We start from the raw sequence: 14,277 nt of genomic DNA, 5'->3' as shown, positions 1-14,277 counted from the left end.
TATCAAGACATGACCTCCACCAGCAAAAGTGGTTATGATTCACTGAAGGCTCAAATGGGGGTTCAGTAAAGTGTTTTTTAATTAAGGAATGTTCATTTATTAGACATAATACTACTGCATGCTTAATAGACCACAGTATAGCATAAATGTAACTTTTATATCCACTGGGACACCAAAAAATTTGTGAGACCTTGCTTTATTGAGATAGTTACTTTATTGCTGTGGTCTGACAGGAAACCAACATATTTCTGAAGTATGCCTAAATGTATGATTTCATCCACTTTTAACCTCTGCTGCCTCCATCCCACCCCATTCCCATCCACGTCTCCCCTGAAGTCTACTTGGTCCCACCTGTCCCTTGACCATTCATTCTCAATGAGAAAAATAACTCTTTTAACACAACTGCCAAAAACAACTCTTTCCCAAATGTAATATCGGACCCAGCACATTCCTGCTTAAATACCACTTCCCATAGCTGTCTTACAAAGAAATCCAACTCCTTGTGAAAAAATAAAAAAATAAAAAGTAAAAATAATCCCAGTACTTTACCAGAGTCTCTAAGGCTCCACAACACAGAGCTCCAGCACACCCTCCCCTCTCCCATGTTGCCTCTGCCCAGCGGACCACAGTCCATCCAGTCCCGGCCTCTACCCTGTGCCACCAACATGACAAACCATTCCCTGGTTCCAGCCCTTTCTGCTGACTTCTCCACAGCTATTACATTAGTAATTATTACCCTGGCATTTACTGTTAACTTAGTTACTACTTCCTCTAGGGAATTAGTATATGAATTCCCTCTTCCTAGAATTGTCACATGCCTGGCAAAGCATTCAATAAATACTAAATGAAGGAATGAATAATTCACTGATATTTTTCAAAGTATGGTTCTGAGCTAAATGCCATAACAAAACCTGTTTCCAGACAAAGCATTTTAATTTTTAAAATGTAGCTCTCACCCAGAAAAATTAAGGTATTTTCATGTTATCTATATTAAACTTAATTATTAATATCCCATTTTAGAAATATAACAGCTTTTACACACACACATTTACTATGCTCTTGGGAATGTATTAAACACTTCATGCATCTAGCTAATTTAATCCTCATAACAACCCTATGAAATAGATACAATTATCATCATTGTACAGAAGAATGGAGAGATTATGTAATTGCCCAAAGTAAGATTATGTAAAAACTCAAAGGAAGTGACTGAGAGTAAATAGCAGAGCTACAATTCTGGGACTTGAATTCAGAGTCTGGTTCCAACGTCAATGTCCATAAATAAGGAGCTAAACCGAACAAACAAATTGATGAATTTCTTATATATTTCACATGGCTCTCATCAGTTTAGATATTTAGAGACAGTGAATAAAAGACATTTTTCATTTTTTAAATTAAGATATAATTGAGATATTAGTTTCAGATGTGCAACAAAATGATTCGACATTTGTGTTTATTATAAGATGATCACCATAATCTCTAACATCTATCACCACCCTTATAAATTTTTTTCTTGTGATGAAAACTTTTAAGATCTACTCTCTGAACAACTTTTAAATATGCAATATAGTATTATTAATTACAGTCACTATGCTGTATATTATATCTGCATCACTTATAAATAGAATAAACTGAATAACTTTTTGATAGAAAATAAACATTATTTTAGTATAATAAATTACAAAAAACCCTTTGCTTAGCAACAGAAATACATCCAATTGTTTTAAATGAAAACAGCTTTAGGGACCAGCTTTAGCAGGCACTGCAGTGGTCCTGATGCTCTGTTCCACAGTTTATCTGGGGAAGGTAAGTGGGGAGGGAGAGGAGTTGGGCAGGAGGAGATGGCAGTGGTCAGGAGACAGTGGTGCCTTGGGTGTGATGATAATGGTGGGAGTGCTGCTGGTATTTAGTGACCAGTAGCCACGGATGTTGAACATACTACAATGCACTGGGTCAGCAGCTCACAAACACAAATGGTCTTCCCCAGTGAGAAACACTGACTTAACTGGAATACTCTGGAATGGATATCTGTTGTTGAGCATTCCTCTTCCCTTCTTTTGAATATAGCACCTTATTTTCTTTTAGGAAAGTATTTCTCCTTTATTCCCCAAGTCTTTGGTGGGTCTTTTAATAAAGGCACCTTGTGTCATCAGCCAAGGGGTGGGATGATGATTCAAGTTAGGAAAACCAGGCTCTGCTGGGAATTTGAATCATGAGTAACTGACATAATGATGGAAACTAAGTCATTCGAAGACACTTTGGCTAGATCCCTGGAGTTATCCTATGTTATGTGCTTTAACAAGGCATGGATTTTCAGCTCTCTCTTTAATTTTATTAGCTATTGTGAAGCCTTCCAGTAAATTCTGTTTTTGCCCTTTTATTCCCCTTAAATTAACCACTGCTGATTTCTCTGATTTTCAATTAAAGAACACAAACAACTGACATAGCCTGAAACTGACACAGTACCTGATATAAACTGATACCAGAGAGTCAGCTACAGTCAACAGACCTTTGGAGAAAGAAAGGGAATTTAGAACTGGTTGCTGGCCCAAGTCAGGGAAAATGGAAATGGAACTCCTATTCATATTAGGGGATTGGAAACCAGAAACCCATGGAACAAGAAGGTAAATACGAGTTAATGAGGTATTCCTGCCATCAGAGCCCCTGGATCATTATAGTCCTCTAGTAGGAATGGCCAAAACTAAGTAACTGTGTGCTTTATACCTGCGAAGAGGCAAAGTGCTTGGCCAATACCTCTGGGATTCTGAAGGCAACAAATACTGCACGGGATAGAAGCATCTGCTTCCACCCATTTGCCTTGCAATGAGCAATTACGGGCAGGGCCCAGTGCACTAGTTACTGCACAGCTGGTCCATGCAGAACCGCACGTCTATTCAGCTTTTTTGACTGAGCAGGTCAATACCATTTAAAGCACATGTGAAAGATCTGTATTCTGGGAAAAGCCTATGGCAGGCCTCACTAACTATCCTGACCTTCCAAGCCACAAAGCCGGGTGTGCCCAGCAGCACTCTATCATCATGTGCAAATTATGCCTGCTTGGTCAAAATGCAGGAGTGAGGGTTTCGGGCACTGTCTGTATTCGTCTTGCTTGCTACGTCACATAATTTTTAAAAACTTTCTTTTCTTTCATTTTTGTCTCTCCTACTACTGCATAGGGAATATATTATCAGCACAGATTTTCTAAAGTCTGTAATTCACAGAATAAAACAGATAAGGGAAGAGGAACTAACATTATCCAGAACTCCTGGACTTGAAGGTAGGTGCATTAAAGAGGAATTACTTCAGATTATCGCCCTTTCTTAAGGAAGACAGATCTAAATTATATTAGTTGGAAGTGTTTTAAAAATTCTCTGCGTGGAAAGCAGGTTTGAATGTTCTGAGGATTAACAAGTGAAAGGTAGTGGATATTGGTAGTTTTAGCCCACCTAATACACTTTTCCTGTTCTTTTTAATATATATGCACCGCCCCTTTTTCTCGTAGCCCCTCCCTTGGCTGAAGGGAGGCTACTTTAGTCTGCCTGTAACCTTGGCACGCTTCTCTCCTCCTGACCTTTCCTGCCAAGCCCCTTGATTCTATCACCCTTGGATCAAGTCTACTATTCAACTTTTCAAGTGAAAAAACAAATATTCTGAATTTTCATGGAATCAAATTAATCTGTTATGTTTCTATGGTTGGTGCTCTTTTACAACTTCTTTTAAAAGGAAAGATGAGAGGACTTCCGCCAGGATGGAGGCATAGGTGGAGACGCCGTGCTTTCTCCCATGGCCAAGTTGAGAGCAAGATGTTGGCAACAGAAAGCGCAGCCAGAACACAGAAAATTGAACTTTTCGGAAGTCTGATGGAAACAAATTCTTTGGCCTGACCGGTGAGAGGGGCGAAGCCAGCAGCTGGCAGGGCGGGGTTGCACAGAAAAACTCGTGTGGACAGACTCAGGGGATCCCAGGTGTGGGGTTGCAAAGAGCGGAACCAGTGAGCAGCCCAGTGAGCGACCAGCGTACCCAGCGAGGGTGCAGGGTGGCAGGTTGACTATGGTCCCGCATTCCTGCCCAGATGGATCAGTGAGGGAGTGGGTGGGGAGACCACGGGACCAAGCAAGCCCCAGCGGCGAGAGGCCGTGGAAGGGGCCGCCATTTCCCCGCTCTGGCCCCACCCCCCACATGCAGCATGGCAACCCAGCAACCTGGGCAGCCCTGCCCTGGTGGACACCTAGGGCTCTGCTCCTCATGGTTTACAGGCGCAAATGGACCAAGGGTGGCTCAGGAGGATCTCAGGGCCCGGGAGCCCATAGATCTAAGTGACAGGGAGGTGGCAGGGCTTTCAGATGCACAGTTCAGGGCACTGGTGGTCGGAATGCTCACAGAACTGGTTGATTGTGGTCGTGGATTGGAGGAACGTATGGGGGCTAGGCTAGTTGAGGTAGGGGGAATTGTACAGGGGGCCAGTGGTGATGGGGAGGAGACTGGGACTCTGGTCAGGGGGAGTGAACCAGAAGGAAGAAGATAATGGACAAACAGGAAAATGTGAAGAAACATGAATTCAAGGAAGTGAGAGGGGACTTAGGAACCTCCAAAACATCTTTGAACGCTCCAACATCCGAATTGTAGGGGTACCGGAAGGGGGAAAAGGAACAGCCACCAGTGGAAAACTTATTTGAACAAATAATAAAGGAGAATTTCCCCAATCTGGCAAAGGAAATAGACTTCCAGGAAGTCTGGGAGGATCAGAGAGTCCCAAAGAAGTTGGACCCAGGAGGAAACACGCCGAGGCACATCATCATTACATTAGCCAACGTTGAAATGAGGGGGAGAGTCCTAGAGGCCGCAAGAGATGGGGGGGGCAGTCACCTACAAGGGAGTTCCCATGGGACTGTCAGCGGATTTCTCGAAGGAGACCTTACAGGCAAGAAGGAGCTGGAAAGAGGTATTCCAAGTCATGAAATCCAAAGACCTACAACCAAGATTGCTCTATCAAGCAAAACTTTCATTTAGAATGGAAGGACAGATAAGGTGCTTCTCAGATAAGATCAAATTCAAGGAGTTCATCATCACCAAGCCCTTATTATATGAAATGTTGGGGGGAGGGGGACTTGCCTAAGAAAAAGAAGATGAAAAAGATGAACAGTGAAAGGACAGCAAACTCACAGTTATTAACAACCACACCTAAAACAAAAGCAAACTAAAAGGACAGCTAGATCAGGAGCAGAACCATGGAGATGAAGATCACGTGGAGGGTTGGCAGCAGGGTAGTGGGAGAAGGAGAAGTGGGGAGAAGGTACAGAAAATAAGTAGCATAGACAGTAGATAGAAAATAGATGGGGGGGGGGGCAAGAATAGTATGGGAAATATAGAATCTAAAGAACTTGAGACACATGGTCATAAACTAAATGGGAGGTAATGGTGAGGATGGGGGGGTGGGTGGAGGGGAATGAAGGGGGGAATAGAACAACTGTAGTGGCATAATTAGTAAAACATATTAAAGAACAATAAAAAAATATATATGCACCCATTCTTGCTCTCCAGAATTACCCTTCTTCCTTTCCATAGTTTTAGTGAGATTATGGTACACCTCCTTAGAAATGGGAGAACTACATGTATCTAACAGAACTAGGAGATATAATATAAAAATGAGTGTTTATGTCTCATTGTCTGACACCACTCACAAACAGAAGATACTCACCCAGTAAGGAGAGTAGCTTATAATGTTCTCACTTAAAAGAGGCTATGTGGTACAAATGAAATTTTGTTTCTGATCTTTTTCTGGCCCTATTCAATGAGTATTTGTAAATATACCAAAAGTAGAGAAAATAGCCAAATAAACCACTATGTGTCCATTAACCAGTTCAAACAATTATTAAAATTTTCCATATTTGCAGTGGATTGAGCACAGGCCTGCGAAAGTTCAACAGATCTGTACATAATTGATGTTTCTCTCCTTCTCTCTTCCCTTCCCCTCTAAAGATAAATAAATAAATCTTAAAAAATTCTTTAAAGGAAATCACAGCCCTGGCTGGTGTAGCTCAATAGATTGAGCACCAACCTGTGAACCAAAAGGTCTCTGGTTTCTCAGGGCAGATGCACAGGTTGTGAGCCAGGTCCTCAGTGGGGGCATGCAAGAGGCAACTACACATTGATATTTCTCTCCCTTTCTCCTTCCTTTTCCCTCTCTTAAAAAAAAACAAGATCTTAAAAAAAATAAAGCAAATCACAGACGTACCACTATACACAAAATACTCAGAACCTCTTTTTTATAAGTATTGAAAAAAACCTTAATTACAATATACCTCTTTCACACCCAATAAAGCCAACAACATCATCTAACCGCCCATCTAATGTTCAAATTTCTTAAAAATTTCCCTTTGTATTTTCAATGTTTATATTTGATCCAAATAAGATCCACACATTGCATATGGTCAATATTCATATATCTCCTTTAATCTGTACCAAAGAGTATAAAAGAGTCTTCTTTAATCTGTAACAATTACCCTTCTTCATCTTTTTAACCTTTTCATATCACTTACTCCCTGGAAAACCCAGCACATTTGACCTATAGAATTTCCCACCCTTAGGCATTTGACTGACTGCATTCCTTTGGTGTGAACACTTTTGCTATATCCGGTATGGCTTTCAAACTGATAGCTAGATCTGTAGGTTTCATTAGATTCATGGTAGATTCTTTTGCAAGAATACTTCCTTTGTGGTGCTGTGTACTTTGAATCAAATGTGGAGGCATATAATGTTTGACTGTTTGTTTCAGGTACTATTAATGTTGAAACTGACCAGTGGTTTCAGGTACTGCCAATGTAATCCAGTTTTCTTCAAGTTCACCATTAACCTTTTTGCTAATGGTTTAGAATCTACTGGTGATCATTTTACATCCATTAGAAGTGGAAAAATAGTGATTTTTTAATTTTATGCATTCTCCTACTTTTATATTTCTTAAAATACAGAAGCTGTACATCTTCAGGTAGTCAAACTAACAGTCTTTTCCTTTGGAACTCCATTGAATGTCTTCCACCCTGTGAAATTGCCCCATGAAGTTGTTCAGCACAGGACCTCTTCTGGGTTCTAGGTCTGTCCCAGCTTCTCAAAAAATGGAAAATGCCCTGGGGGTGAAAAGCTGCTGTCAGAATGTCTGCTCAGTAAGTATTTAAGTACTCTTCCCTCTCCAGAATCTTAACCCTTTGAATCTTGAGTACCTTTGTATCAATTTCTTTAAAAGATGTTTTACTACCTGGCTCCTCTAAGCCACTATAAAATAGCTGGAAGTAAAAGTATACAGTAAGTTCTCTTGATTAACCAAAATTGGTAATTGAAAGTATAGCACAGGAGATGTTTAATGTAAACATAGTTAAAACTTCATCCAGTATCAATTCTACTTAAAATAATAAATATCGACCTTCCTGCTTAAAGTTATTACATAAAGCTACATGAAATATAAGGATATAATTCAAATATTATCAAAGAATCAGAAAAATAATGTGGAATTACTAGAGAAAGATATTGGAACATATAGTTGCACAGGCCTAGGCAGGCATTTTGATGCTAAAGAGGTTGTTAGAAGGCAAAGTAGTTCTTTTGAAAGCCTGGCTAGAGAGTAAAAGTAGGCTTCCGTGCCTGCCCAAGTGAGTTCCTGGTAAACCACCCCACACTCGGGGGCGGGGCCCATTAGGGTGCACCGATACTATGGGTGATAAAGAAGTGAAGCAGCCCAGACTGAAATTACAACGTAGGTATGAAACTGAAAATGAATTAAGGCGGTCCTGGATTTGCAGTGCTGCCAGGTATCTGGAGATACAAAGGAAATCATCTCTTTTTAAAAAAATTTTTATTTAATAATTCAAGTTCAGTTTTCTGTCTTTTACTCCCATCCCAGCCCACCCCGCCCCATGCTCCCCACCTCCCTCCCATTTCCACCCCCCCCCCTTAGTTTTTGTCCATGTGTCCTTTACACTAGTTTCTGTAAATCCTTCCCCTTTTCCCCTGAAATTCCCTCCCCTCTCCCCTCTGGTCCCTATCCGCCTGTTCTTTATTTCAGTGTCTTTGGTTATATTTTGCTTGCTTATTTGTTTTGTTGTTTAGCTTCCTGTTAAGTCATCTCTGGAGGAAGATAACATCATCATAATTTTCTAATTATTTCTATGAATAATTTTTCCAGTACAGTAAAACTTACCTAATTAAAGAGAATCGGGCACAAAGGAAGAACACATGAACAAAAGCTGCCCCCAGACAACAAAGAACCAAAAAGAGCCATGATCCAGACAGTTCAAAATATAGACTTTCCAGGATGGCAGCAGAGTAGGCAGAAGCTACACTTAACCACCTTCCAGGACCAAACTGGAAATACAACTAAACTGGGGAACAATCACCCTGAAAAATCAACTAAAAACTAGCTGAAGAGGAGTCTTATAACCAAAGATTTGCAGAAGGAGCTGCATCAAGACTGGCAGGAAGTACTGAGATGCTAAAGAGGCTAGCCCCACTCTCATGGGAGGTGGTTGGGGTACCAGAGGAATATGTCAGCTGTGGAAGGTTCCCCCTGAGAAGTGTAGGGCCTCAACCATAAACCTGGCTCCCCAACCCAGAGCACCAGAGCCAGAAGGAGGCATCCACATAGCATCTGCCTGTAAAAAACAGCTGAGTTTCTGTCTGCCAAGGAGAGGCAGAATCCATAGAGACACAGGCACCCTCTTAAAGGTCCAACATGCAAAATTTCACTAGCAGCCACTTACCCTTGGGCTTTGTCTGGCAGAGGGAGGGCAGTGTGGACGGAAGTTGCCTGAGGAGAGTCGGGGGTTTGCGGCTCTGGGGAGAGAGTAAGGGGAACAGCTGCCAGGATCCTGGCACTGAGTCAGTTTCAGATACTACGGTACCATCTTACCTGGGCAAAGCAATCTCTCCAAGTAGCATCGGCCTGGAGGAAAGCAATTACCCCACCCTCTAGAATCCAGCCCACTCTACCTGGTAGATCTTAAGCCAGGTTAAGTAGTCAGTTATAAGCCAGGATGTAGAAGTCTGGGCAGACTCAGGAACTGTCAGTGACTGGCTTTGGGGTGGGGCCACTCCCTCCGCTCTCCACTGAACCTGGCTTGTGCTCCCCCCTTACAAGAGATCTGATAGGAACAATATCCTATCTTCCAGAAGACCTAAACTATGAGCCTCAGAGTCCCCACCTGCCTGACTAATAGGGTCTCCGCCATGCTAGAGTCAAGGCAAAATTGAGGACAGACTCAATCATGTGGCTCTGAGGCAAGGGATCATACTTACCACCTTCCCTGAAATCAGAATGACACATCACCCTCATGGGAGATCCACTAGCCCCATCTTCCCATTTCCACCAGAGGGTCTTTCAGTGACTGTGCCTGGCAAACAGTTGGTGGGCAGAGGTGGGCAGAGGTGGGCAGAGGTGGGCAGAGGTGGATCCTGGGGTTCCTCGGGAGGTCTGCTGGCCCACCCGAGAGCCTATCACTGGTAGAAGCTGGCCTTGGAACACAGCGCAGTCCTTCCCATGTGCAGCCAGGCTCAGCAGAGGCAGCCAGAAACAATGGATCACTTGTAACTTCCAGCAGGTTGCGAAGGGACAGGAACAAAGGGCATCTGACACTGGCCAGTATTGGAGACCCTTCCAAAGGGGACAGGACCAACACACCAAGTGGCCAGCTTCAAACAACATCAGAGCACAATCCAACAAAATTTATAAACAGCATATCCACAGGGAGATTGCAGCAGCATCTTCACAGTAGCTCGCATACTGTAGTAAGGGTTGAGCTTCACAGTCAACTAGCAGAGGGAAGATCCCACAAATGAACAGCCCAACAGCAATCAAGACTCAGTAACAATAGGAGGGCCCACATAACCACACAAGGGACATTCCTAGAGCACCTAGCTCAGGAGATCAAGAAGACTGCACCACTGAGTCCCACAGGACACCTACTACATAAGACCACCCTAGAAAGACTGGGAGACACAGCAGATATATCTAGTATGTAGAAACAAATGCAAAGAGATGCCTAAAATGGGGAGACAAAGAAACAGGCCCCAAATGAAAGAACAGGAGGAATCTCCATAAAAAAAAAAAAAAAAACCTAAATGAAATGGAGGCAAGCTATCTATCAGATATAGAGTACAAAGTCGAGGTTATAAGGATGCTCAAAGCACTTAGTGAGAACTGCAACAGCATGAAAAAGGACAGAAACCATGAAAAAGAACTAGTCAGAAATGAAGACTACCACATCACACATCAAGAATTCACTGGAAGGAATAAAAAGTAGGTTGGATGAAGCTGAAGACTGAATCAGTGATTTGGAAGACAAGGTAGAAAAAAACACCCATTCAGAGCAAGAGAAAGAAAAAATAATAAAAAAGAATAAGGACTTCTGGCCAAGATAGAAGCATAGGTAGACACAGTGTGCCTCCTCGAACAACCAAAATAAGGACAACAACAATTCAAAAACAAAGTAACAACCAAAACTGAAAGAAAATTGAACTGTATGAAAGTCCAACAACCAAGGAGTTAAAATAGACACATTAATCCAGACTGGTAGGTGGGTGGAGTCCGGAAGCCGAGCAGAGAAGGGTCTCAGCACAGGAAGCAGTGACACCCGGTGCGGGTGCACAAGGCATCCTGGGCATGGAAGGCAGCAGCTGGCAGACCCCGGGCATGGGGTGGCAATGGGCAGGCCCAGTGAAGCGGTGATTGAGAAACCGGGCACGCAGGCACCCTGTGCAAGGTGGCTGGCTGACCAGGCAGTGATCCCACATTTGTGCACAGATAACTGGGAAGCAAGACAGATCACGCAACACAGGGTCCTAGCACCAGGAAGTAAAGCCTCAGTAGATCAGTAGATAAAAAAAACCTGTGGTACATTTACACAGTAGAATAATATACAACCATAAACAAGAAGGAACTTATGGCTTTTGAGAAAGCATGGATGGACCTGGAAATTATTATGATAAATGAAATAAGCCAGTCAGAGAAAGACAAATACCCTATTAGATTCCACGTCAAAATAAACTGATGAACAAAGTAGAAACAGAGGCCTGGACACATGAAACCAGATGACATCTGTCAGTGGGGGGGGGGGGAGGAACTGGATGAAAGAAGGTAAAATGATTAGACAAAGAACAAGTATGCATGACCCATAGACACAAACAACAGTGTGGTAATAGCCAGAGGTCAGTGGGGTGGGGGCTGTGAGGAGGTGGGCAAAGGGGGGGAAATGGGGACACCTATAATAATGTCAACAATAGGAATTACAAAAATGAGTATATATTTAAAAACTAGAAAAAATAGTAAAGTAATTAAGAGGGTGCCTATGAAGATAAAAGCCAAATTTTCATCAAGAAACTGAAAACTATAAAAAAAATGACCCTGTGGGTGAATAAAAATACAGTAGAAATTCTAGGACTGAGGAACAAAATAACTGAAATTAGGAATTCAACACACATGTTTCACAGCTGATTATACCCAGCTGAAAACAAAATTAGTGAATTTGGAAGATATATCAGAAGAAATGACCCAGAATAAAACATGGAAAGTAAAAAAACAATGAAAAGTAAAGAGGAATGAATTGTTAAAGGAAAATGAAGCAACCAGACACCGAGGGATTCTGGAGTACGGGGTTTATTAACATGCACGGACCCACAGGAGTCAGTCTCCAAATCCTGAGCCCCAAACAAAGGATTCTTGGGGTTTATATAGTCTACGGGGTCTTCCTGTCTACGTAGCAAAGTGGGATACAGAAACAGAATGCGGAAGTTAGTTCTAGCTACGTGGCAGAAGCAGAGTACAAAGGCTAAATGCGGAAATTAGTTCTAACCGCAGGGGTGCTAGTCCTAGCCCTTGTGAATATCCTGCTGTTTGCTTTTCCCAGACTTTTCCCTGCTTTTCCCTATTGCTCTTCCTAGGGTACTTGGGGTTTGGGTAAACAAAGCTTCTTCAAAGCTTCCCATAGCATTCCCCCCTGTGGGTGCTTAGACAGCGCTTTCATCTATCTCTGCACCCAGGAGAGGGGTCCTTTGCTCATGTTGTTGTTGAAGCATTAGTATGCGGCTGGTGGTCTTCCTTACTAATGTACTTTCTAGCTGGCTGACTACTGTTCTGCTGGCCCAGGGCCCTACAGTAATTATGAGCATGGGCACTATTACGGGGCCTAGGATGGGGGCAAGAAAGGAGAGTAAAGTATCCTGCCACCAAGATGTGGGCCCAATCCCTGAGCTTGGCCTGAGTCTAATTCTTAATTCGTTTATGCGTTGGATGTTTTCTTCAACTAGGCCTCTTTCATTAACAAAATAACAGCATTCTTCCCCTAGGAATATGCAGATGCCTCCTCTGTCTGCAGTGAGGAGGTCTAGAGCTCAGTGGTTCTGCTGTGCTACTCTAGCTAGTGAGAGGACCTGGCGCTGGAGTGAGGCCATGGAGGTGGCTACTGAGGATAAAGCCTTGTGGAGTTCCTGGCATATGGTGTCTTGGGATTGCAGACTAGTGGCTAGGCCTGCTCTTCCTACGCTGATACTAGTAACGGAAGCTGCAAAGCTTAGGCCTACTAAAACTGGGAGGAATACAGCTCGCTTATGTAAGGTAGAGTTGATATACTTAGCTTCTAATTCACCTGGGGGATAAGCAAGGAGCTGTGGGGCTAGGGCTACTAAGATGTATACCTGAGTATCTGAGCAATTAATTTTTGGTATTAAGGTCTGGTTGGCCTGGAAAAATAGCCCATTTGGTGGGTGGAGAGTAATGGTCTTCTTTCCCTTGCACCAGTCTGAGCTGTTGAGGTAGGACTCTTCTCCCTGGTTCTCATATAGGGGTGCCTTGACTGGTCCGGTATGCCATCCTGGGCTGGAACTTGCTGTCTCAGAGGGAGTGGTGATTACTTGGACTGCTATCAGAGGGGGTTTACTGAGGGAAGCACAGAGGAAACAGTCTGAGAAGTTCCCAGGGCTACTTAAATTGAGAAGAGCTGCTCCCTCCTGGATCAGAGTGATCCAGGAGAAGGGGGATCCCTGGATTGGTTAACTGCTGGTTCAGTATTCTCTACTGTTTTCTGAACAGTTTTTAGATGATGTAGTCCTATATATAAATCTTTTCTTATAAAGATTATGATGTCCCCTACTGGTCCTGAGTGGAGCCCATTTATATAAACTTTCCCTTTAACTCCTTTTTCCCACTTTGGGTCTTCAGCTTTATCACGTGTGATTACGACTACTCTTCCATACCCATTGTCATTAAATTTAACTTTGTGCATCCGGCAGTGCCTGTAGGCGCATCCCCCATAAGTTTCGAGCCACCAGTTACAAGAGTCCTCGGTCTGGTCTGCCGTTAGGCAAACATACGGGCTTTGACTGTTCCACCATCCAGCTATGCTCTGAAAGGACTGAATTGGGATTTTAATTTCCTTTTTCCTTGTACATGGTCCTCCACAGTCTAGGGTGGCTATAGTGGCCACTGTGGTCCAGGTCCCTTGTTCTCTATACTCCTGGACTATTATAGTTTCATTATATTGCCCTGTGGCAAGGACGAGTAGGAAATACATTCTTCTAGGGGGGAGAGGCCAACCTAGAATATTACACTCAGCTAAAATACTACCTAAGAATAAAGTTGAAATAAAACCTTTCTGACACACTACAGCAGAAAAAATTTGTCACCAGGAAACCTGCTTAAAAAGAGGCTATTAGATGAAAAATGATCCCAGATGGAAGTGTAGAGAAGTGAAAAAGTGAAGAAGTGAAAAACAACAAAAATGGTAGGTATCTGGGAATATCTTAATTAACATTAGGATATAAAATATCATTGGGGTTTTAAATAATATAGAACTTTAAGTATATAAACACTATCATATATGTTGAGAATAAAAGTTAAGAGTTCTAAGGTTGTTGCATTTTCCAGAAAAGTATGATAAAAGAGTTAACATTACACTTGAGTAACTTAAGAATGCATATTTTAATTTCTAGGCTATCCATTAACAGAATATTAAAAGACAGTCTATAATTTCCAAGATATCAGAGGAAAAACTTAATATTTAAAATAATACTAAATCGACTGCTAAAAGGTTAATATTGGTGCAAAAAAAGAAATACAAGACAAGATAAATCTACAGTACACAGTAAAATGGGAGATTTAGACTCAAACACATCAATAACTATACAATAGGCAAATAGATTAAATTTTCCAAGTGAAAAAGAAAGATGATCAGTTTTGAACTTCAAAGCAACCATACGTTGTTACAAGAAGAGACACATATAAAATATTAGGATACA

General features: G+C 42.2%; 1 protein-coding gene across 3 annotated transcripts in view; it reads right to left on the bottom strand.

Moving 5' to 3' along the window:
- Positions 1-14,277, bottom strand: part of FANCC (FA complementation group C) — a 305,923-nt gene that overhangs the window by 209,219 nt on the left and 82,427 nt on the right. The window contains exon 2 of one of the 3 annotated variants that reach the window (XM_053656528.1): positions 8,751-8,823. The exons of the other annotated variants lie outside the window; for them this stretch is intronic. The gene's annotated coding sequence lies outside the window, so the exon portion shown is untranslated. The remainder of the gene's footprint in view (positions 1-8,750; positions 8,824-14,277) is intronic. 3 annotated transcript variants of the gene reach the window in all.

The sequence above is a fragment of the Artibeus jamaicensis genome, unplaced genomic scaffold (assembly GCF_021234435.1).
Source record: "Artibeus jamaicensis isolate MK-2021 breed Jamaican fruit bat unplaced genomic scaffold, CSHL_Jam_final scaffold_1964, whole genome shotgun sequence".
In the NCBI taxonomy this organism is placed as follows: Eukaryota; Metazoa; Chordata; class Mammalia; order Chiroptera; family Phyllostomidae; genus Artibeus; species Artibeus jamaicensis.
The sequence above is the reverse complement of the archived record's forward strand: the minus strand, read 5'-3'. Positions and strand labels throughout refer to the sequence as shown.